The 22482-nt window shown below is 35.0% G+C and overlaps 1 protein-coding gene across 1 annotated transcript in view; it reads right to left on the bottom strand.

The window, feature by feature from the left end:
- Window positions 1-20807, bottom strand: part of LOC106665424 (3-hydroxy-3-methylglutaryl-coenzyme A reductase-like) — a 59664-nt gene extending 38857 nt beyond the window's left edge. The window contains exon 1 of the mRNA XM_024229767.1: window positions 20611-20807. The gene's annotated coding sequence lies outside the window, so the exon portion shown is untranslated. The remainder of the gene's footprint in view (window positions 1-20610) is intronic.
- Between the last annotated feature and the right edge of the window lie 1675 nt (window positions 20808-22482).

Genomic DNA, 22482 nt, shown 5'->3' with positions numbered 1-22482 from the left:
CTACACTTATCACTAATTTTAGATTAGCAAAACATCTTGTAAAAATATGAGATCTCGAACGAAACTAATATAGTTGATGTTGAACACATAATTTATGGTGAAATAAAAATTAAAAAACAGTTTTTTTATTTCATTTACTTGTCTATGTATAATTAAGTCCTTGCACCTTCCTGAATTAACAGTTCAAAGGACATCTCTATGCAATCGCTGAAGGAAATCCGCTGAAATATCATTTCAAAATTTTCTTATGGTAATTTCGTCCTTCAAGATGTTAATTGTATATGCACAATTATCTGCTAAGGATTTTTTTTTTCATTTCTGATTTTTATTTTGTATTGTACTAACATTTTATTTATTATTTAGATCTTTTCTTGTGAGTTTCAATCTGGCATAATTTTTAATACAAGATACGTCAAATGTTTTTTTTTTGGTGGGATAATAGGTCATCTCAAAAAAACAACAACCAGTTTTTCTTTCAATCCACGACGTTTCAGATTTATTTTAATCTAAAATAAATAATAAATAAAATAATCTAAATATTTTAACCACTGCGTTAACTCACCTGAGGAAGGATTAAAATAAATCCGAAACGTTGTGGATTGAAAGAAAAACTGGTTGTTGTTTTTTTTTCGAGAAAGAAAAATCATAAATTAAAACTACTTTTTTAAAATTTTTATTTCGTCGTTCTCGTTGCTGAGATCAACTATGTGATCATTTTAGAGAATTTTTTATGTAGGTTGCAATAAAAATATAGTAAAAGCTATCAGTTTATCAATAACCAAAAAATTTCTAAAAACCACTTATTTTTTAAGTAACCTAGGTCATATTTTTTTCATGAAAGTAAAATGAAATTCGTTTTAGCACCTCTAGAGAACCCTAAATATAAATTTTTATTTGAATTGAAACATCGATTTTTTGACCCCTAAAATTTTTCCAATTTTTGAGAACTCTTTATCGCACTATCTGATTGAAACGGCTATAAATCAAAAATGGCTAAAAGGATTTTAACGACAGTCTATTTAAAAAAAAGAGGAACGTAGCTTTTTGACGACCATAAAAATATATAAAACATTGCTATAAGAAAATTCACATCATGGCAAAATTATTTGTAAGAAATTAACTCGTTTTTTAAATGGAAATAATAGTCCGATTTTAATGTTTGACATAGTTATAAAATGCCATTTCAACCATGAATATCAGTCCACGAGCTATTGAGAAAAATGATGTTATTTTTATTTTTTATTATTATTATTTTTTTTAAATAGGCAAAAACCAGCATTGCTTTTTTATAGCTATATGTGCCTATGTGTACAGTGGTGTATGAGTGTGTGTATGTGGATTCGCATGTGTGTCAGTTCTGGGGAGCGCATACAGCCAGCCGCCCGGCCATCACCGCCGAAAAAGGAGCACCCAGGGGCTCCTCCGTCTTTGGTTTTTCTTTTAGTATGATTGACCTTATGGAGCTCCCTTTGGAGGACGTGGATAAAAACCATTTACATTGGGACCTATATGGAAAAGTCCAAGCTCTCAGGAGGTCCGGGGCTTTTGCCCTGAGGTGTCAAATATGTGCACATATAAGTTTATGGTTAAATATAAATAAAAACTGTTCTGATGTTACTAAATAGATTGAAATGGAGCGTGGATGCATCAGTTTTGATGTGCGTGCGTGAAGAGTAATTACGTGGAGTTACCAAAAGACGAATACTCCATTATTGACATTTTCTATTTTTGAGTCTGTGACCTTAAATTTACTACATAGTAAACAAAATTGAAATCCAACGATTTCACTTAGTCTGGTGCAAAAATATGCAAACAATGCGAATTGACGTGTAATCACTTCGCGACCATGTGGCCCGTGCCGATTTTCACTTTCTCGTCGTCGTCATAACTCGTAAAACGGCTTAATAGAGATGCCGAGAAAATTTGGAAAATTAATTTTTCAACCCGATAAGAAAAATGGACGCCCCCTTTTCACGCTGCGCCGAGTGAAAGTGGAAATTTAATACTTGGCGACATCCGCACATCTATTCTCAAACCGTGACTTTTTCCGGAAATTTCTCTGGTTTCAACAATTATTCAAAATAAAAGAAAGCAGAGATAACATTAGCGACTGCACAATTGGTCAAACATACAACGAAACCGTTTAATTTTAAAATTTTGCCCTCAATTCCGAGAGGACACGCCAGACACTAAACGGTAACATAATTTAAGATGTTCGACATAAAAAATGAAGTGTGGAAATTCCAAACGTTCTAAGTGCTAATTTCCTCAAAACTGAGATTTTTTCTTAACATGTTCTATGTGCCATCGCCAATAACCCTAATAATGTTCTAAGTGCCAAACCTCTTTAAAAGTGGTTTGTTGCTCATAAACGGCACTGGTCTAAGTATGGGACAAATGATTTTTCCAAAGGCTCTATGTGCCATAGCGTATCAGATAGTTAACATGGAGCATTCGTACTTTCTAGACTTAAAACACGACTGTGACTATATTCAAAGTAAATTTTCCAATTACGAAGGTTACAAAAGTTTCCAAAGATGATGCAGGTTTTCTCCAGTAAAGTCCTCATTCAATGACACAGACTTGTGGAAACAGTTAATGTACTAAAAAAAGGGGCTTAACCTGATGATATTAAAAAAGTTTGTATGTCATTGATTCAGAAGCCATTTGTGTCGGATGGCAAGAAAAAAGATTTCTCTGTCATGTTGGATTTTTTTCCAGAAACTGCTAACAACATTCTAAATAATTAAAACTTTAATTGATCTTTATACCTTAATTTCATCTATTAAATTATTTAGGTTTTCCATGTTCTATGTATCAATATAGTTTTCATTCAAAAAGTTCTACTACCACGCTATATAGAAAGTTTCTTATTTTTTTGCATATTAAGGAGTTTGTTTTTGTTTTTCATTGCACCAGCCGCGAAAGAATATACTCCTACATTACCAATAAAATACATTTCAATAAAGTTTTTGAGTTACCATTTGACTTAGGCTGTTTTATTACTGTACTGAAAAAAATAACAGAAGGCTTTGGAATTGCCACTTTTCAAATATAGACTCCCCGTCAAAAGTATTGCAACACCCATAATTTTCGAGATTTTCTTGGTTTTGACCTTAATCAATACTTTGTTTATATTTATAGTAATATTATTTATTAAATGAGAGACATTAGGGATTAGACACATCATTGTTAGTCACTGTTTACCAACAAACGATGGAATTTTTGTTTATGCATTTCAAATTTCCTTTCAGTCCATGTATATTTTTCGTTTGCCTCAAGTCTTTTCTCTCTTTTCTCCTTAGTCTAGTCACAACAATTAATTTTGTTCACAATGAATCGGTCAGAATCATCGTTCTCTCTGAAGAAGGCAAATCATTGCGTTACATCGCTAATCGGCTTGGGATTCGTTATAATTCCGTTTCAAGGACCATAAAAAGGTACAGGGAGGCTGGGGGGCGTCATTCGAGGGGACCAACGTCAGGGCGTCCCAGAATCACTAATCCCATAGATGACCGCTTCATTAAAATGCAAGCACTTCGGAAGCGTAATTCTACAGCTTCTTCCATTAAAACCATCGCTGGTGTTCGACGGATATCAATCTCGGAGTCAACGGTTATTAGAAGACTGAGAGTGTCAAACCTCAGATCAAGAAGGCCGGTGAAAGGTCCCCTTCTCACCGCACAACGAGATTGAGGAGCAAGGGAACACCGATCTTGGACTGTGGAGGAATGGAAAAAAGTTTTATTCACTGATGAGACGAGAGTGGACCTTAACAGTCCAGATGACGGTGAAAGAGTTTGGAGAAGGCCTGGAGAACGGTATAGTCAGTGCTGCGCGTTAGATGTCATTTGGAGGGGGTTCTGTCATGTTCTGGGACGTCATATCTTGAGAGGCACGTACCGAGGTAGTGCCAATCCAAAGACGGGCCTTGAATGCTTTAAGGTATGTAGAAATGATTCTTCAAGACCATGTAGTGCCTTTTATGCCGTTTCTGAATCGTTGCTCATGATAATGCCCGTACTCACAAGGCAAGATGTGTTTCTGAGTACCTGAACACCACAGATATCCACACCATTGATTGGCTAGCAATAAATCCTGACCTTATATATTATGCAGGGTGGGCGACCAAGACCCGAAGGGTTAAATGCCTGGGTAGACTTGTACCCCATCCCTAAAAGGTCCGGGACTTGGTCGGCTCACGTGTCCTGCATAAATCTCTTGGACCTGTTCACAAACACCAAGATGTTGGACCATTTAATCTCGGGGAGTGATTTGGTGATGTCCTCTCCTTCAAAGATTTCAAATCTAGACCTAGCACACCTATCGCACTCTGCGAGGTAGTGCCTTGCCGTTTCTTCTTTTATTTCGCAGAAGAGGCAAAAGGGATCTGGTAGAACACCAATTACGGAGGGGTCTTCTCAGTGGGCAGTGGCCCGTCAGAATACCTATCAACCTCCTAATTACCTTCCTTGAGATAGAGAATAGCCATTTTTGATTCTGCTGGTTTGATCACCTTAACAAACTCTTTCGATCCTGACCTTAACCTAACCGAGCACGTTTGGGATTATCTCAAAAGAAAGGTTCGGTCCCGAGATCCACCTCCTACTACCCTTGAAATGCTAAAGGCAGCTGTATTGGAGTAGTGGGACAATATACCCCAAGATTTTCTTCAAAACCTTTTTAAGAGTATGCCAAGATGAGTGGAAGCAGTCATTAAAGCCAGAGGGGGCAATACCTCCTTATTAAATGTAAATTAAAAATTTAAATTGTAATTTAAAAGTTAAAAATGTAAAAAAAGCAAATTTTAAAAAGTAAGTTTTCTAACTTTTTTGTTTATTGGTAGAAATATTGTAATTTATTTTAATAAAACTTGTTTATGTCCAGTTTAAAAATATTTATTATAGACTTCAGAACCTTTTTTATTATGAAAAGACTTCGTAAAATTCAAATATTTCAAAGTGTCAATTAATTAAGGTTTTTAGTTGAGATGAAAAAAAGTTAATGGCACGAGAGAGATTCGAACCCACGACCTTCGGCTAGATTCGCCGCTGCTCTACCACCTGAGCTATCGTGACCTCGAAGGTCGTGGGTTCGAATCCCTCTCGTGCCATTAACTTTTTTTCATCTCAACTAAAAACCTTAATTAATTGACATGTATTAATTGGTCAAGCGGACCACGAAAGTAGTGAATTAATATTTCAAAGTGTTGCGATACTTTTGACGGGGAGTGTAGTTTCAGTCTTTATATTATTTCTTTAATAACATATTTTTGAAATGTTCATTGAATGTCGAATTGAATAGAAAAATACAAATAAAAAGTAGCATAAATCGACAAAGTTTGTTCCGCTCTTTTGTCGATCAAAACCTGAGTGACCTGTTGTCACTCAACAAACTCTCGATTGGAGATGGCGAAAAGCCGAATGACGTCTGCCAGGCCAAAACAGCGATCATGGGCAGACCAAAATGATAGGCAACGACCCAATTACAGGTCCATCACCCCGCAGACCTCAAGAAGAAACCTCACATTTCACACTCGTTTTGTAAGTATTAGCAAGTTTCAAACTCATCTTTGAGCCAATTATTCAATCTCTGTACCATAAATAAGTCTTCAAAGGGAAAATATTTTAACCAGCATTACATCTTCGACTATCTCGAATGTTTCTATCACAATGTTTGTAGTACATGTGCTACAAATGAACATTTTGCAGCTACAAAAGATAAGTATTTTTCAACCAGAAAAATATGTGCCCCTTTCAAATTTAGCCGAATCTTACGCTATATCTCAAGTAACAACTTGGAACAAGTTCGAGTTCAACTCTTAATTTCGCCAACATACATGATTTTTAACATATTGATATGTATTTGCAATGGATACTCAAATTTTATTTGCGTGAACATTTTTGCGTCAAAGATTTCGCATTGCCGGCGAGTGTGCATGAGTACGGCGTTGACTCGGCTTCTCTACACTGTAAAACAGAAAAATATGTGTCCCTTTCAGGTTTAGCTAAATTTGACGATATATCATGAACAACTTTGATCAAGTCCGAGTTCAACTTGCAATTCCACCAACATACATGATTTTTAACGTATTGTTATGTATTTGGGCTTGTTAAATTAGATACGTTGATGGTTAGGGACGGGTAAATAGGATATATAGAGGTGTTAGGTTAGGTTAGGTTAGGTAGGGTTAGGGTTAGGTTGCATATGGACGACTCAATGTTTTTTGCATAACGAAGAAAGTATGCGTGTTCGAAGCGCGAGCAAATTCGGGCTTTTTTGTTTATCTATTTGGAGGTTTATCGAATTGTTTTATCGAAATATATTTTTGTCTTTCGGTTTCTTATATTTTTGTTAGTTTAAACAATTTAATTGTTTTCTATTTTTGGCTTCTATTTGAGTTTTACGAGCTTGATTCTAGCGCTAAGCGACTAAGCAGGGTAGCGTTTACACTGAAAATAATTACAAATAAGTTGAGAAAATTTTTGTTTTTAACATTGGTATGTATTTGGGCTGGATACACGAATTTTACTTGTTTCGCCATTTTTGTGCCATCGATTTCGTATTACCGTGGAGTGTGCATGGGTTGGTTGGAGACGGTTTAGGTTAGGTTATGTAGAAGTAGTGTTAGGTTAGAATGGTTAGGATTAGGCTTAGGATTAGAGTCGGGTTAGATTACATTCGATGATTCAATGTTTTTCTGTGAAACGAAGAAAATATGCTCTTAAAGAAGCGCGAGTACATAAGGGATTTTTTGTTAATCACGTTTATTTTGAGGTTTATGAAATCGTTTATCCATTGAAAATGAGTACAAATACGTCGAAATATATTTTTTCGGTTTATTACATTGTCGTTAGTTACCGTCAACACTAAACTAAACTAACCTTATACAAGACTTTATTGCGAACATTTTGTACATGCGGAGTGGAACTGTGGGGTTATGCCAAGTCACCCAACAACCAGCGCATACAATCCTTCAATCAAAGGACCTCAGACAAATCGTCAAAGCTCCTTACTATCACTATCCACAACGATTTCAACATTCCTTTTGCCAACGAACTTGCAAAAGTTTTACAACATCCTCTCGATACATCCTAACCCTACTGCTCGAGCTCTCTCTACACATTCCCATCCCGAGAACACGCCATGTCGCCTCAATCTACGATTACCTCGAGACCTCCTTGCCCTTTAATCCCTTCCTCAGCATTGGCTGGTTTCATGACATGTGTCTTCCGAGTGCAGCGCTGGCATTAGTGTTAGTGCTGTCACCGTATGAAAAAACATGTAATCACATCTCTAATATGTACTAATATGCATAGGGTGCAAATTAAAACCACTACCTAATGCAGGGGAAATAATTGGTTGAAATGTAATTTTAAAATTTTCATATTTTCGTTTTAAATCTTTATTAAATTCGGCGGGAGCAAGTTTTGAAAACATAATTATTCAGAAATCGTGAGATGCGATCTGGTGTGATGTAGGTTTCAGAAAAACATTTTCTTTATCGTGCCAACGTTTCGATCTTTAGTGAGATCATCTTCAGGGCCTGGGATTTACAAACATTGATTACAATTAACAATTACATGTAGGATGTGGAAAAAAAGTGTATTTATACAATTTTTTTATATTTTTTATATTCAATCAAAGTATTTCTACTCACTCAAAGTGTTTGTCTTCTGTGTAATTGTGCCATTCTTGCGTGTCGTGTTGAGAGTGCCAGTGAGATATTGATGTTTTATGTTTATATATGTTGGATTTTGAAGGGGTGGGGAAGGAAGTCGGTATAGAAAATACATTTTTGTATAAGGCGTCGGCTTCTTTGAGGTGAAAATTCACTTTTTCACATCCTAAATGTATTTGTTAAATGTAAACAATGTTTGTAAATCCCGGGCCCTGAAGATGATCTCAATAAAGATCGAAACGTTGGCACGATAAAGAAAATGTTTTTCTGAAACCTACATCACACCAGACCGCATCTCACGATTTCTGAATAATTATCGATTAACGGTCACTAATCACCACACATTTTGAAAAGATGTTCAAATCTCTCTCACTTACCAATTCCATGTCCCGACTCTATAAATTAGCATCTACAGCCGAGGTTCAAAGATCCGGAGAAATTTAAGTGAAAGTCGGTAAGTAAATAAGCAGTGAAAGAAGATACTCTCGGCTCATAGACGCCGCGGTCGTGGGTTCGATTCCCACCGTCGCCTCTGGCCCTTTTTTCACGATACCCCCACGATTTAAAAAAAAAAAAAAAATTATTTGAAGATCGTTACCGAGATAGCTACCGAATGGGTCACTACTGTACCGGTCAGCAAATCTGTCATGAAACGTGTAGAGCTATAGTGTTTTAGTGTGTTCACTTTTTAACAAATGAAAGATGAAGTCGTGCACATTCCAGCAACCGATGAATGGAAAGAAATAAGCGATCAATTCTGGATTTCCAAACTGTGTAGGAGCAATTGACGGCAAGCATGTAACGATTCAAGCCCCAAGAAAAAGTGGATCTTTATTTTATAACTACAGAAAAAAAAAACATTTTCAGTTGTACTCCTCGCTATAGCAGACTCAAACTACAACTTTATAGCAGTTGATATAGGAGGTTATAAAAAACACAGTGATGGTGGTATACTATCCAACTCGGAACTGGGTAAAGCATTACAAAACGGAAATCTGAACATACCCCGTTGATAGTGTCCTTCCAGGGACTTCATTGCTATCACCATTCGTTATAGTAGAGGATGAAGCTTTTCCTTTGAAGAGGTATTTAATGAGACCTACCCTCAAAGCCAGATCGATGATAATTCTAAAAAACCTTTAACCAACGTCTGACCCTAGCTCGACGTTATGTTGAGATGCTCGGTATACTTGGTCAAAAGTTCAGGATTTATAATAGTAGAATTCAAGCTTATCCTACCCACGTTGATTACATAATTTATGCTACTTGCGTCCTCCACAATTTCATTAAAAATATGACGGTTTCAATCCTCTTTTGAATGATGTTCCATCCGAAATTCCACGAGCTTTTGAAAACTTACATTTTCGAGGGGGAAACGCCGCGCATCAGGCTTTTGCTGTTAGAGAAACATTTAAAACCTTTTTCATTTCCTCTGAAGATTACTTCGAGTCGTTCCAATGAATGTTATTTTTCCTATTTGAAGTTTTTACATTATACTATACAAAGTAACATATAAACATAATTGTTTACACATATATAACACTATTTTCTATAACACTATTTAAAAACATTTTCTTTCTTGTGCTAACGTTTCGATCTTTATTGAGATCATCTTCACCTCCTGGGATTTACAAACATTGTTTCAATTTAACAAATACACGTACGATGTGGAAAATGGAAAATGGAAGGGAATCTAAACAATGCAAAAAATATTTTTTATTGAGTGCCAGTGAGATACCGATATTTTATGTTCATATACGTTGGATTTTGAAGTGGAGAAGTAAGTAGGGATAGAATAACTTTTTATATGAGGAGTACTTCTTTGATGCGAAAGGAGCCGACAATGGGAAAAACGTGGGTAATGGTTCGGCCTGATTATCCTTTCAGGATTATATAGACGGGGATAATTAGGGAAAGGAAAGCCAAATTGTTGAAGAATAAGACTGCGTAGAAATGTTTGATGTGAGGAATGTAATGATTGATTTATATGTGTAGAGATTAGTGACCGTTAATCGGTAGTTATTCAANATTTATTCTTATTCTATTAATTTTAATTAAATTCACCGATATATTGGTGTTAATTGGATAAGACAAAATAGAAAATACAAACCAAAAACAAATGTTTTGTGAATCCTCGCGAACGTCGCGTTGGCGGGGGTATCGGCGGGTTCACTTTTGCAATTCATGTCGAGAGACGTGGTTATAGAACTCCTTCAACCTGATGATGAGCTAAAAGCTCGAAATCCTGATCGTTGCAAAACAACTTACTGTGAGTAGGAACTATCTTTTTAAAAAGGATTGAACACCGCATTCACTCCATCATTCATCATTTCTAAAAGAATGTTAATCCTTAATTTTTAATAACGGATTTTCTTAACAACAGTAAACACGAAGATTACTTTGTAAAGAAACATCTTTTCTCTTCTTCTCTCCATTTCAATCCAGTTGTATTATCTTTAACCATGGAAAGACATCATCGTGAGCCAGAAGTTCGCAATGTTATTGTGAGGATGATTCATGGAGGTCACCGGAAAGTGTATATCGCAGAGGCTGTTGGCGTGTCTCAGGGCGTCGTTCCCCGGGCTTTAGCCCGATTCCGAGAGACTGGAAATGCCAGTAGGAGGCCTCGTAGTGAATCTCAGCGCGTTACGACACTAATGGAGGACAGAATTAATCTCGCAAGACGGAACCCTTTCCACAGTGCGCCAGCCAGATCCTAAACGAAGTACAAGATGTTTTGGAAAGACCTTTGCGTCTTTCCATGATTACAGAGAATACAACTGGGTTCAAATGGAAAAAAGACGAGAAAAGGTGTTTGTTTATAAAATGAGTAATCTTCACGTTTACTATAAGTAGATAGTAAAAATGAGGATTTGTGGGGTGGCCGCGACGGTTTAGGCGTTGACATGGCGCTCACCACTGTAAGGTAAAGGTCCGGGGTTCGAATCCAGCGGCCCTGCATTCGAACCCGACATGCTTACAAATGGGCTTTTTTTCAAAAACACCGGCGCCCTGAGGGTTGATATGACCTATGCTGTTGCGAACCCTCGGAAAAAAAAAGAAAAAGAGGATTAACAAATTTTTTGTTTTTGGTTTGTATTTTCTATTTTGTCTTATCCAACTAACAACAATATATCGGTTAATTTAATTAAAATTAATAGAACAAGAACAAATTACAAATAACACTATTCATTTTTGCGCAGTTTAGATTAATTATTTAGGAATTCTCAAAATCTTACCAGCAATTATGTTTGTGACTCCTATTTAAACGACTATACCGAAAACACCGTGCTTGCAAAAAAGGTTTGTTCTTATCCGAATAAAGATAAACATAGGTAACCCGAATTTATACACACATAACTATCAGCACTATAAATTTTTGCCGGTAGTGATTTTATAATTTAATGATTCAATCTAAGGGACAATTCATATGTAAGACTGCAAAAGGTACGTGTTAAGAATAAGTTATTGATCTCTAACTCAGATTTTTAAAACGGTTCTTCTGATTTATTATTTATAGAAGGTTTACACTTTTTCACAATCTTATGAAAGTAGGGACATGAGATCACGGATTTTCATGGCGCGTTTTTTGGGGATACTAGGACGAAAAATATTAGACAAGTACCCGAATGTTCTCGCCAATAGGCCTTAAGCAATTCACCTAATGTTGATTTTTTTAATATGATTTTCTGCCTTTGCTAACCATGTTTTGTCCAAGTTATTATATATTGTACAATTTGTTTATTTACAAAGGATAAGAAATTAATAAGCGAGATTTTATTAAATGAGATTAGATATTTGGAAAGTTACAAAAAAAAGGCAGTTCTAGTTAAGTAAGTAAAAAAAGTAAAAAAACCTGATTCGTTTTGATCACCCTTTAATGCGCGTAAATACAAATTTTATAGCAAACAAAATATAAACATTTTTTGGCAGGATTCGCCGGGGCAATTTTTTCTCCGATGCCCCTGCTCTGAAGATTAATATAGAAAATAATAATTACTGAGTAAATTTAAACTGTGGTTATGGTTTTTATTTTTTATTTTTTTGTATTTTTTTACAAGGGTTCGCAACAGCAGAGGTCATATAAACCCTCAGGGTGCCGGTGTTTTTGAAAAAAAATTAATTTGTAAGTATGTCGGGTTTGAATGCAGGGCTGCTGGATTCGAACCCGGGACCTTTACCTTGCAGTGATCAGCGCCGTGTCAAAGACTAAACCTTGCGGCCATCGACGCCCCTGAGGTGCATGTATAGATGTTTATAAGAGGTAAGTGTAAAATTCAGCGCTACTACAACCGTTGGAAAACTCAATATTTCTACTTTGAGCCAATATTAAAAATGATGGGTTTTTGTGTTATTATAATTGAGAAAAATACGGTTGAAATCAATAAAACTCACCAAACGTTTTATTTTTTATCTCCAATTCTTATTTATTTACGGAAGCCAGTTTTGTGCCAGAAAATTTAGTATATAGAGATGTCAACGCTTTTTCAAGTATCCTGTGAATCTGTGAAGTTTTAAAGTTTTTTTTTTCTTTTTTTTACGAGGGTTGGCAACAGCAGAGGTTATATCAACCCTTAGAGTTTTTGAAAAAAGCCCATTTGTAAGTAAGTCGGGTTCGAATCCAGGGCCGCTGGATTCGAACCCAGGACATTTACCATACATTGCTGAGCGTGTCAATACCTACACCGTTGCAGCCACGAAGCCCCCTTCAATATTATTGCGCAAATGGACTGCAAAAACAAATAGAGGGGCCCCACAGATGTACAATATTATTGCACAGAAATCGGGTTTGTGCGATTAAATTGAATCGTGTGTAGATATGGGCCGTTTTAGAGACCCAAAGCGGGAAAGCTAAAGCTTTCTCTATTAAAGCCGTTACAAAAACGCACTAAGTTAAGTTCCGAAATTTTTCTTTATTTATCATCTTTAATTATCCCAATCCCTATATCAAAGCTGCATAAAAATACAATGTTTATTCTTTAGTTTAGGCCTTTTGTAAAAATTATATTCGGCAGGATTATTTTCATTTGCAAAAAAATCTACAGCATTGTTTATTTTTCCTTGATAATTACAAATATAAATTTTGTATGCATTGACGTTATTACTTTGCTGAGAAGAATATTTGAGTATATTTTTTTACTAAAAATAAGTAGAAAGTTAGATATCTTGTATCAATCAAAAATCGTAATGGGTTCACGGGCTTATTTCACATTGATCTGTTTTTTTGTTGTTTTTTTAATTTTTATTAATGTCTATGTTGGAATGAAAGCCCGAATTCCTTGGGAAATAATAGTTAGTCGTTTTTAATAGGTCAATTGCAATACCTTATATCGAGCTAATTGCAATTGACAAAATCTCCGTCTACGATATGGCACAAGGACGATTTTTGCGAAACTCCGCAATCACCGGCTGTCTGGCAAAGTTGGAATACGCGATAAAATATGCATTTTTGATATTGACACTACATGGATATGTTGAACGGTTCAAAAGTGAAAGAACATTGTAAACTGAAAGCTCGTGAATGGGAGAAAGTCAAACGACGATATGTTGCGTAAGCTCTCTAATGAACTTGACTACTTATCGAATTACATACCGGCTCATTAACTTTCGTACCATTAAGTAGGAAGTTTACACGACATGACTAATTTTTTAAGTCCATTGTTGTTATCGATATACGTGAAGGCCTTAACTAAGAGTGAATCCGTAACGAAAATACGCCCTCTTTGTAAGCGTTTTTTTTTGTTACTGTCTTCTTTTATATAGCGCATAAAGGAAAATCGCCGCGGTACAACGCGATGTAAAGGATGTAAAGTACTTTCACATTCTTCATCCTTTTTTCGAGGAACAGGAGTGAAAAGTGGCGAAGAGAGTGAACGTTAAGAAAAAAACGTTTCACTAAAATTTCTTGAAATTGCACAGAAAGCATTCGGAATGTATATTATTACAATGAAAGTTTCATTTATTTGTATTTTTTCCTCAAGTTCACCTACTAGACGTCTCCTCCTGTTTAACTTGAAAATCATGGCATTAAAATAACATAAAAATATATAAAAATTGGTAACTTTATATATTTATTTTTTTAAAGTAATTAAATTTTTGTGGGAAGTTCGGTAAGTATCGACATATTTGGGACATGGGGTTTGTTCTCGACACATTTAGACAAAAGGTTGAGACTATTGCAGCAGTTTTATTAAATGTTGTCGACTGCAAGGTTAAACCTAAAAATATGTTATTGATGGTTACAATATTGCTCAGACATTTGGCCCTCGAGGGTTAGATTTCTCTGAAACTATTGTATCAGAAAATCTGTCTTTACACAAGATATTTCACTGTTACATAAGAAATTCCATAAAATGTTAATACCAAAGAAAATTTATTTTAGAAAGGGAATTTTTCTCGTATTTGACAAAATGTAGAATTACAATCAGGACACGATTGCCTGTCAAATTCGTTCAATTCTGGTCAATAGTTAGCGAGATGTGCATTAAATAAAATTGACTGGATTAAATTTTTTTAGTCTTAGGCTAGACCGAAAACACCATCAGCCCAATCACAGGTGTTGTACGACCTGTGCCGAATGGCTCTTTGGCAGCTGGGGTTACAGCCTGTTTTGAACGGAGCCACGCTGATACCGGGCGACCTGGAGTAAAGCCTTAGAGTAAAGAAAAATAAACAAGCATGGAGAATTAAGGACGCTGCAGACTGAGTGGTCATTTGAAGAAAATTGGTATCATCCAATATGGCACGTGCAGATTCTACAAAGTAAAATAACAAAGCGACACCAACTACTGTGGCACCACATTTGCGCGCAGGAGTTAGTGTTTTGGTACGTAACAACGTAGCCGTAGAAGAAATTTTTAGTTCCTTGATGAACTAGGATAAAGTCGGACGATTCAGAGTATCGACATCGAACTCCCTGAAGAACGAACCTTGTTACGATGTAGCGCCGCGCAGCAACCGAGGTTAGGTTACATACCGAAGGCACATTCCCTACCCGCGTTTGCGCATGGCGTCCACTCGGCACGTACAACGGCCCATAAACGAACCGCCTATTAAAGTCGCATGATTTTGAGCCTTTCGACTCACAGGCGTATCATTGCTCATAGTCAGGATTCGGCCTTAGAGGCGTTCAGGCCTCTCGTTCTCTCGTTTATGGGTTCGAATCCCCGAAAATGAAATTTTATTCATATTTTAACCCCCCCCCTACCATGTCGTAGAAACCAAAAAATTCGAGCTTACCCCCGCATATTTTCTAATTTTCGGAGTGGTTTTTTACAGCAGTAATTCGAGGTGCGCAAAAGGACTAATGGATTTATATGAGGACTGTAACGTAGTTCGGTTCATAAAGACTGGCAGATTGAGGATGGGCTGGTTATGTGGCCAGAAGGATGAGGACTCTTCCTGGGAGAAAACAACCGAAGACGTCGGAGGCATCCGAAGCGCGTTGGATAGACGGAGTGGAAATGGATCCGCGTGTTCGATGTTCGAGATTGGAGGGCCGGGTTGTGGATAAAAGTGGCTGGCGGATTTGGTCGCAGGAGGCCCTGACTCCCACGGGTTGTCGCGCCAAGTATCATGCTGATATTTAGCATATTTTCTCAGATTTATGGGAAAACATTGAATAAGGATAACCTAACCGGTCTCTAATCCTAACATAACCTAACCTGCGTCTAACCTTAGGAAAACATTGAATAATGGATAACCTAACCGGTCTCTAATCCTAACATAACCTAACCTGCGTCTAACCTTAGGAAAACATTGAATAATGGATAACCTAACCGGTCGCTAATCCTAACATAACCTAACCTGCGTCTAACCTTAGGAAAACATTGAATAATGGATAACCTAACCGGTCTCTAATCCTAACATAACCTAACCTGCGTCTAACCTTAGGAAAACATTGAATAATGGATAACCTAATCGGTCTCTAATCCTAACATAACCTAACCTGCGTCTAACCTTACTTAACCTAACTCAAGTGATCAAAGGGTGTAGTCAGGACATCTAAGGTAACATTTAAGACCGTGCCTCACGCGGTAAAACGCTTGTTGGCATTTAATATGTAACAAGATATATTTTAGAGCTCATATTGTTTAACACCAAAGCGAGAATAAGTCAAGATAATAAGAGATCAAACCACAGTCAAATGTTAAACAAATAGCAGGCCAACAGACAGGACTTGATTCAATACACTTACCAAAAAAGTGTCGATTAATTATTTTTGTAAGAAAGAAATAGAGAAAATCAAATGAAGTTAACAAATAAAGAAAAACGAATCTTTTTAGAATATATTATTCCATCACCAAGGTCTAAATTTACCATAAAATCATAACAGTGAGGAAATTAAAACTTAACTAGAAATACATAATATAAATATGTATATATAATGAGATAATAAATTTACTCAAAACGAAGATAAAATATAAAATATCATTAAACTTATTAAATATTATTGTAAACAATTATGAAGGAACACGTTGGAACGTCCAAATTTGATTACCTCATCTGAAACTCCTCTTTTGCTTTTATCCGAAAATTTGATTGATATTCCTTTAATATTCAATTTTGTAAGAATATCTGTTTATGCGAGAATCACAATTCATTTCCCCCGATAGCCAAATTGTATCGTGGGTCTTTGAGGGAATATGTGTTTTGTCTAGTTATTCTAAATAAAGAACTACAAAGGGAACATCCAAAACAGGTTTTCGAGTAAAAAGGAAGTAGATGGGTAATCTGCAGTTATGAAACCCTCTTTCGAAAGAATTTGTAAGAAGGCTCGACCTTTATATTAGTTAACGAATGCTGTATAATAAATTGTAAAGATCAATGGTAATTAAGTCAATAGACAAAGCTGAATTACCTAATTCCCGGTAATCCTTATCCAGGGTGCGACTCGGACAAAGGGCGAGACTTAAATAAGTCGGCAAGGCTCGATTGTAAATATTTTCTTCGATTTGTAATTGTCGACCAAGGGAATCGCGAAGAATTAGCATTGAAATACAATTAGGTCGATCAAGACTGACCCACATCTAATTGCTTCGGATAGGAAACAACGTTAACGTTCTCCGTTCTCTAGGACGTACCGTTTCGACCGGCAGGCAGATATCGTGATACATTTTTTTAAAAACAGAGACAGGTCGTCCATTTGACAGTAAACGTTCTAATTTGGATTTACCTTGACCCTACTTTCTTCTCTAAGGCCGGTATTCTCCACCTCCGATCGTTAGAAATTTTTTATTTTATCACGAATAAAAACACAGGTCTTTATCGTATCATCCTGTACACGTTAATTTTAAACTTATTTTCTGAGCGTTTGGAATTTAAAAAAAATTTTGTACAACCCATGTAAGCTAATATTGTATTCCACAATGAACGTTTCGTTGGGAACAGGCTGAGGTAAACATGTTAAATTAAGAACTCACACGTTAAGTATACACAGTTAGTCACAGTTATTATTCATTATCCTTTAAACAATTTCATACGTAAATATTGGTCAAACATTTTTTTACATAAATTTAAACCCGACGTTAAATCAAATGGTTTTCTTAATTCTTACCACAAAGGTACAATTTTGGCTTAAAAATAACTGAAATCTTGATGTTGAAATAATATGATTGTTTTTCCGAAAATCAGTGAATTTATAAACGTCGTTTTACTATCTAAGTTCTTCGCGAATATAATTTCATGTATTTTTTTTTGTCATATGATCATACACAGTAATAATAAATTGCGAAACTTATGAATGATTTCTTTATTGTTTTTTTTTTACGTAAATCATAAATATTTCTATTAGAGTATTATAAAAAATATTACTTAATGGATTTTTATGACTTGTAAATCTAATATCAAAATGTAACCCTTTTATTCCCTATCTCTCTTTAGTTTCAGGCCGTAAATAAAAATTTGATACAGGCAATTGTTTTTTTCGATGGGAAAACTGTACTGTGAGATCTCCTGTCAAATTCCTCCGCTATGTATTTTAATTAGCGAAGGTTTGTGGCTGAATATTTCACTATTTCACACCCGAAGTACTCTCCTTCACAAATTCACTTTTGGAATTTATTTTTGGTACCTCCTTCCAAATTTGTATTTTGTCGAATCAATCCTGTCAGAAAATTATGAAAATCTAGCCTCAAAAACAACTTCAGGCAGTCTTAAAGGCTGGAATCAGGAAATGCGTAGTCCTTCATTCCTTCTGTCTTAAACTTCATTTTCTACCTCTAACAGCCCAATAATTTAAAATTTTTAATGTGTAAATGTATTCTCAAATACATATACAGAATGTAGCATATATGCAAAAGCATATACAGAAATTTGACTTTATATGCTTGTAAGTATTTTATATCATCTACTAAGTTTTTTAATAATTTAAAATAAGGGTTAATTTGAAATTAAAAAGTATTTTTTTGAAGGCAAGAAAGGTTCATTTGAAATGAAGAAGTTTTCATCTGACGTTAGAAAGGTTACTTTGACGGGGAAAAGGGTTAATTTGTCGCAAAAAAGCTGTATTTAATTTTGTATAATTTTTCATTTTAATTGTAATTTATTTTCATGTTGTCTTCTAAGAGCCCCATTATTTTATATTTTTTAAAAATTCTCAAATATAAAGAATTTCACTTTACATGCTGGTTTATTACACCTTCTCAAGTTTTTTATGCGTTAAATCAAAAGGTAATTTGAAATTAAAAAGCGATCATTTGACGGGAAAAGCCTTTATATAATTGTATATAATTTTAATTTTAATTATACAATTGTTAATTTTCATATGGTCTTCTAAACGCTCAATTATTTAACATTTAATTTTTTTTTACTTTACATTGCCATGCTTCTATTTCATAACATTTTCTAACGTTTTGTAATGCTACAAGAAAAGGTTAATTTGAAATTTTATTAAAAACGAATTTTGCAAAGTTAAAATACTGGTAATTTCAAAAGGGTTAATTTAAAGGTAAGAATGGTTAATGTGAAATGAACTTTTAATCCAAAATTGAAAATCCTAATGAAGGTTAGGTTAGGTTAGTTTACGTTAGGTTAGGGACGGATTAGTATACATATCCATTTTCTCGCAAAAAAAAGCTATATTTAATTTTATATAATTTTTAGTTCTAATTATAATTTATTTTCACGCGGTCTTCTAAGAGCTAAATGATTTTATATTCAAAACCAATTTGTTGAATATAAAGGAATTTTGCTACATGTTTATATTTCATACCATCTTAAGGTTTTATACTTTAAAGAAAGGGTTAATTTTAAATTAAAAACGGATAATTTAAATTGTATTTTTAAAACAATCGTTTGATCTATAAAGCTATGGACAATTTTTTTCGTTGAACTTTCGCTCATTGGACAAGTGGAGTCCAAAGTTAGGAAATTTTCACCCACTCTATTGTTTAGGCCTAGTTGAATAAACTGTGAACTTGATAGATTTCTTTATATGCCCAGTGAGATGATGAACTGTAATTTGATCCTCACCATTCATTTTGGTTTGCATATCCTCGCTGGTTTGTCAGATTTTGACCCTTTGTCATCTTCAGTGTTTTTTCTTAATCTTGTCTTTGATATCTTATTCGATAGGTAAGTGTGCGACGCACTCGCTTCACGGAAAAACATTGAATTACGGATATGTATACTAATCCGTCCCCCCTAACGTAAACTAACCTAACCTAACCTAACCTAACCCAACGCAATATCGACCACACAAAAATGTGTGTACCAGCCCCAAAACATATCCAGGTTTAATAAAATTTAAGTTTAAAACTATTCACAATTGACACACTCAAATAAAACAATTTTTTTGTAATACACACAATTCAAAAAAAGTTCAAAAGAAAATTATTTTGAAGAGAAAATCCCAAACTCATATTCCTTGTACTCGCTTCTTCAAAAGTTATGTAAATTTAAATTTAGGGAAACAATTGTTCAAAAAATCCTATCACTGCTTGGATTCTTGTTTTGAAAACATACATTAAAACACAAGACAAGCCTGAAAAATTTTGTAAGAAAAAAAGCTTTTTTAAAATGTTTTATCTCGTTTGCTCTGAAGAAATTCCAATTTATTTAATAATTAATCAATTTATAATTGTCTTCTTTCCATTTTTGTCCTTCTTAATTTCATTATTGTTCAATGGTTTGTATCATTTGAGAAGATATTTTCAGAAATAAAGTTCATTAACTTCATTAAAAAAAAAAAAATGCCCGGAAGAAATAATTTATCTTTTTTTTTTTGTGTTCAACCAAGTTTAGCCAAATAATTAATAAAAAGGTTTATTCTTTTCTATGTGGTTTTATAACTTTAGAAGTATTTCCGGTCTTGTTTAATTTATACAGTTTCAAAGCGGCTAATTTCACCTGTCTCATAATCCATCCATCGATCCAGCATCGAAAGATTTTTTTTTCAAATCATATTTATTTCATTTGAACTTTTTTCATGTTTGATTTTCCACTCTGAACGAAAGTGATAGAAGAAAAAATTCAAAATTTTCATTATCATGGCTCCCAATGTGAGGCTCAAATGATTACAAGGGAGAACATTGTCCATCTTGTTTTGTGATGACGATTTTTTTGTTTATTAAAACAAAAATTTCGTTAAAATAGTTCAATATAAGAAAATTTAACGTTTTCCTTTGTTACTTTTTTTAAAATTTTATTATAATTGTCATTAATGATGGATCCGGTAAGAGAGTAAAATGGTAATTGAAGGGAAATATTTTGGTCTTGGTTTCTTGACTATGTTATTTTAATTTCGAGAAATTGTCGCTTGACGTTGATTTCACTTTTTTGAAAGGGAAAATATTGATACAAAAATTATTGGTGAATTTTTTTTAAATTTAAAATTGTGATCGATTCCATGGTTCCAGGATGGAGAAAACTGATAAAGTGATTGAATATGTTCGGACTTAATTGTGTAAGAGGAAAAAAAAATCACAAACCTCGTGCGAGTGTGTTTCGTCGTCAGGAAAGAGGTGAAGTCATAGTTTGTTGTTAAGGAGAGAGAAAGCAGACTGGTAATGCGAGCGGTTGGTTAGACATTCCCCTTCTCGCGGCCCCCTCCAAATTCAAATCGGCTTTTACTTTCATTCTCCGTTCCCACTCACGTCGCCTTTGGGTCGGAAAGTGTCTCGTCTTTGTGTGAAGAACCGGCCGGGGATGACCGGGACTGATATCTTTCCGCCCAAAAATATGAAACTACACTTTCCTCACATTATTCCGGTTTAAGACGTGAAATCCCTACGCGGGATTAAGGGTTTTTCGTAGACGGGGGGGGGGGAATCGGTAGTAAGATTTCGCACGCGTTGAGATTGCTTTCTCGGTATAAAGGTGAGTTCACTACGACGACCTTTACCTGTAACTCTCCGGTCAACTAGACGAGAAAACGACTGTTGGACGTCTCTCCTATAACTTGCACTACTTGCCATCCAGGATTACCGGAAGTCTTCATGAACAGCTGTCATTCCAATAATCAAATCTAAATTGTATCAAAAATGTCTATTGGGATTTTGCCTATTTTGTAGTATTCACTTTCCCTAGCATTTTTATTTTACTTTTATGATATATTGAATTAATTAATTAATAATTTTTAAATATAAATTACTATTTTTTTACTGAAAGAAAATTTAACTAAGGGATTATGAAAACTAACAAAATAAAGGATTTTGTTTATTGGACATAATAATTTTTTTAAACAATAATTACCCTGTATAACTATTTAGAAATCGTGAGATGCGGTCTTGTGTGATGCAGGTTTAGAAAAACATTTTCTTTATCGTATCAACGTTTCGATCTTTATTGAGATCATCTTCAGGGCCTGGGATTTATTATAGATAAACATTGTTTAAATTCTTAAAATTAATTAAGTTTACATTTGAGATAAAAAGTCAGTGTCACGAGCGGGATTCGAACCCACTATCTTCGGCTAGATACGCCGCTGCTCTACCACTTGAGCTATCGGGACCTCGATCCACTCGGACATTTATCTCAACTAAAAACCTTAATTAATTGTAAGATATTAATTGGTCAAGCCGACCACGAAAACTAGTGAATTTAATGGGATGCAGTCAACGAACATCAACTTGGTTTCTTTTTTAATTTCAATTACCCTTTTTATTTCATATTAACATTGTTTTTAACTTCACTGGTTTCGTGGTCCGCTTGACCAATTAATATCTTACAATTAATTAAGGTTTTCAGTTGAGATAAAAAAGTCAATGGCAAGAGCGGGATTCGAACCCACGATCTTCGGCTAGATACGCCGCTGCTCTACCACTTGAGCTATGACTTCGACCCACTCGGACGCTAACTTCCCATCTCAACCCCACCTTTTTTTGAATTTTCCCTCCTTTTTGCCATTTTTCAATTGTTCGAATCCCGCTCGTGCCATTGACTTTTTTATCTCAACCCAAAAAACCTTAATTAATTGTAAGATATTAATTGTTCAAGCGGACCACGAAATACGTGAATTTAATGATTTAAAATTAAGTATACTTCACTAAAGCTCTCCGTGGCCATTTCATTTGTGAATCAAATAGATTGCACGACATTTGAAAAATGGCAAAAAAGGAGGAAAAACTCAAAAGGTGGGGTTGAGATGGGAAGTTAGCGTCCGAGTGGATCGAGGTAACGATAGCTCATGTGGTAGAGCAGCGGCGTATCCAGCCGAAGATCGTGGGTTCGAATCCCGCTCGTNCCAACTAACAAGAATATATCGTTTAACTTTAATTAAAATTAACAACAATTAGAAGAAGAACAATTAATAGAATAAGAATATATTACAAATTCCCTCATTCATTTTTGAGCTTTTTTTT

Source organism: Cimex lectularius, unplaced genomic scaffold (genome assembly GCF_000648675.2).
Source record: "Cimex lectularius strain Harlan isolate CLEC.00 unplaced genomic scaffold, Clec_2.1 scaffold41, whole genome shotgun sequence".
NCBI classification, from domain to species: domain Eukaryota; kingdom Metazoa; phylum Arthropoda; class Insecta; order Hemiptera; family Cimicidae; genus Cimex; species Cimex lectularius.
The sequence above is the reverse complement of the archived record's forward strand: the minus strand, read 5'-3'. Positions and strand labels throughout refer to the sequence as shown.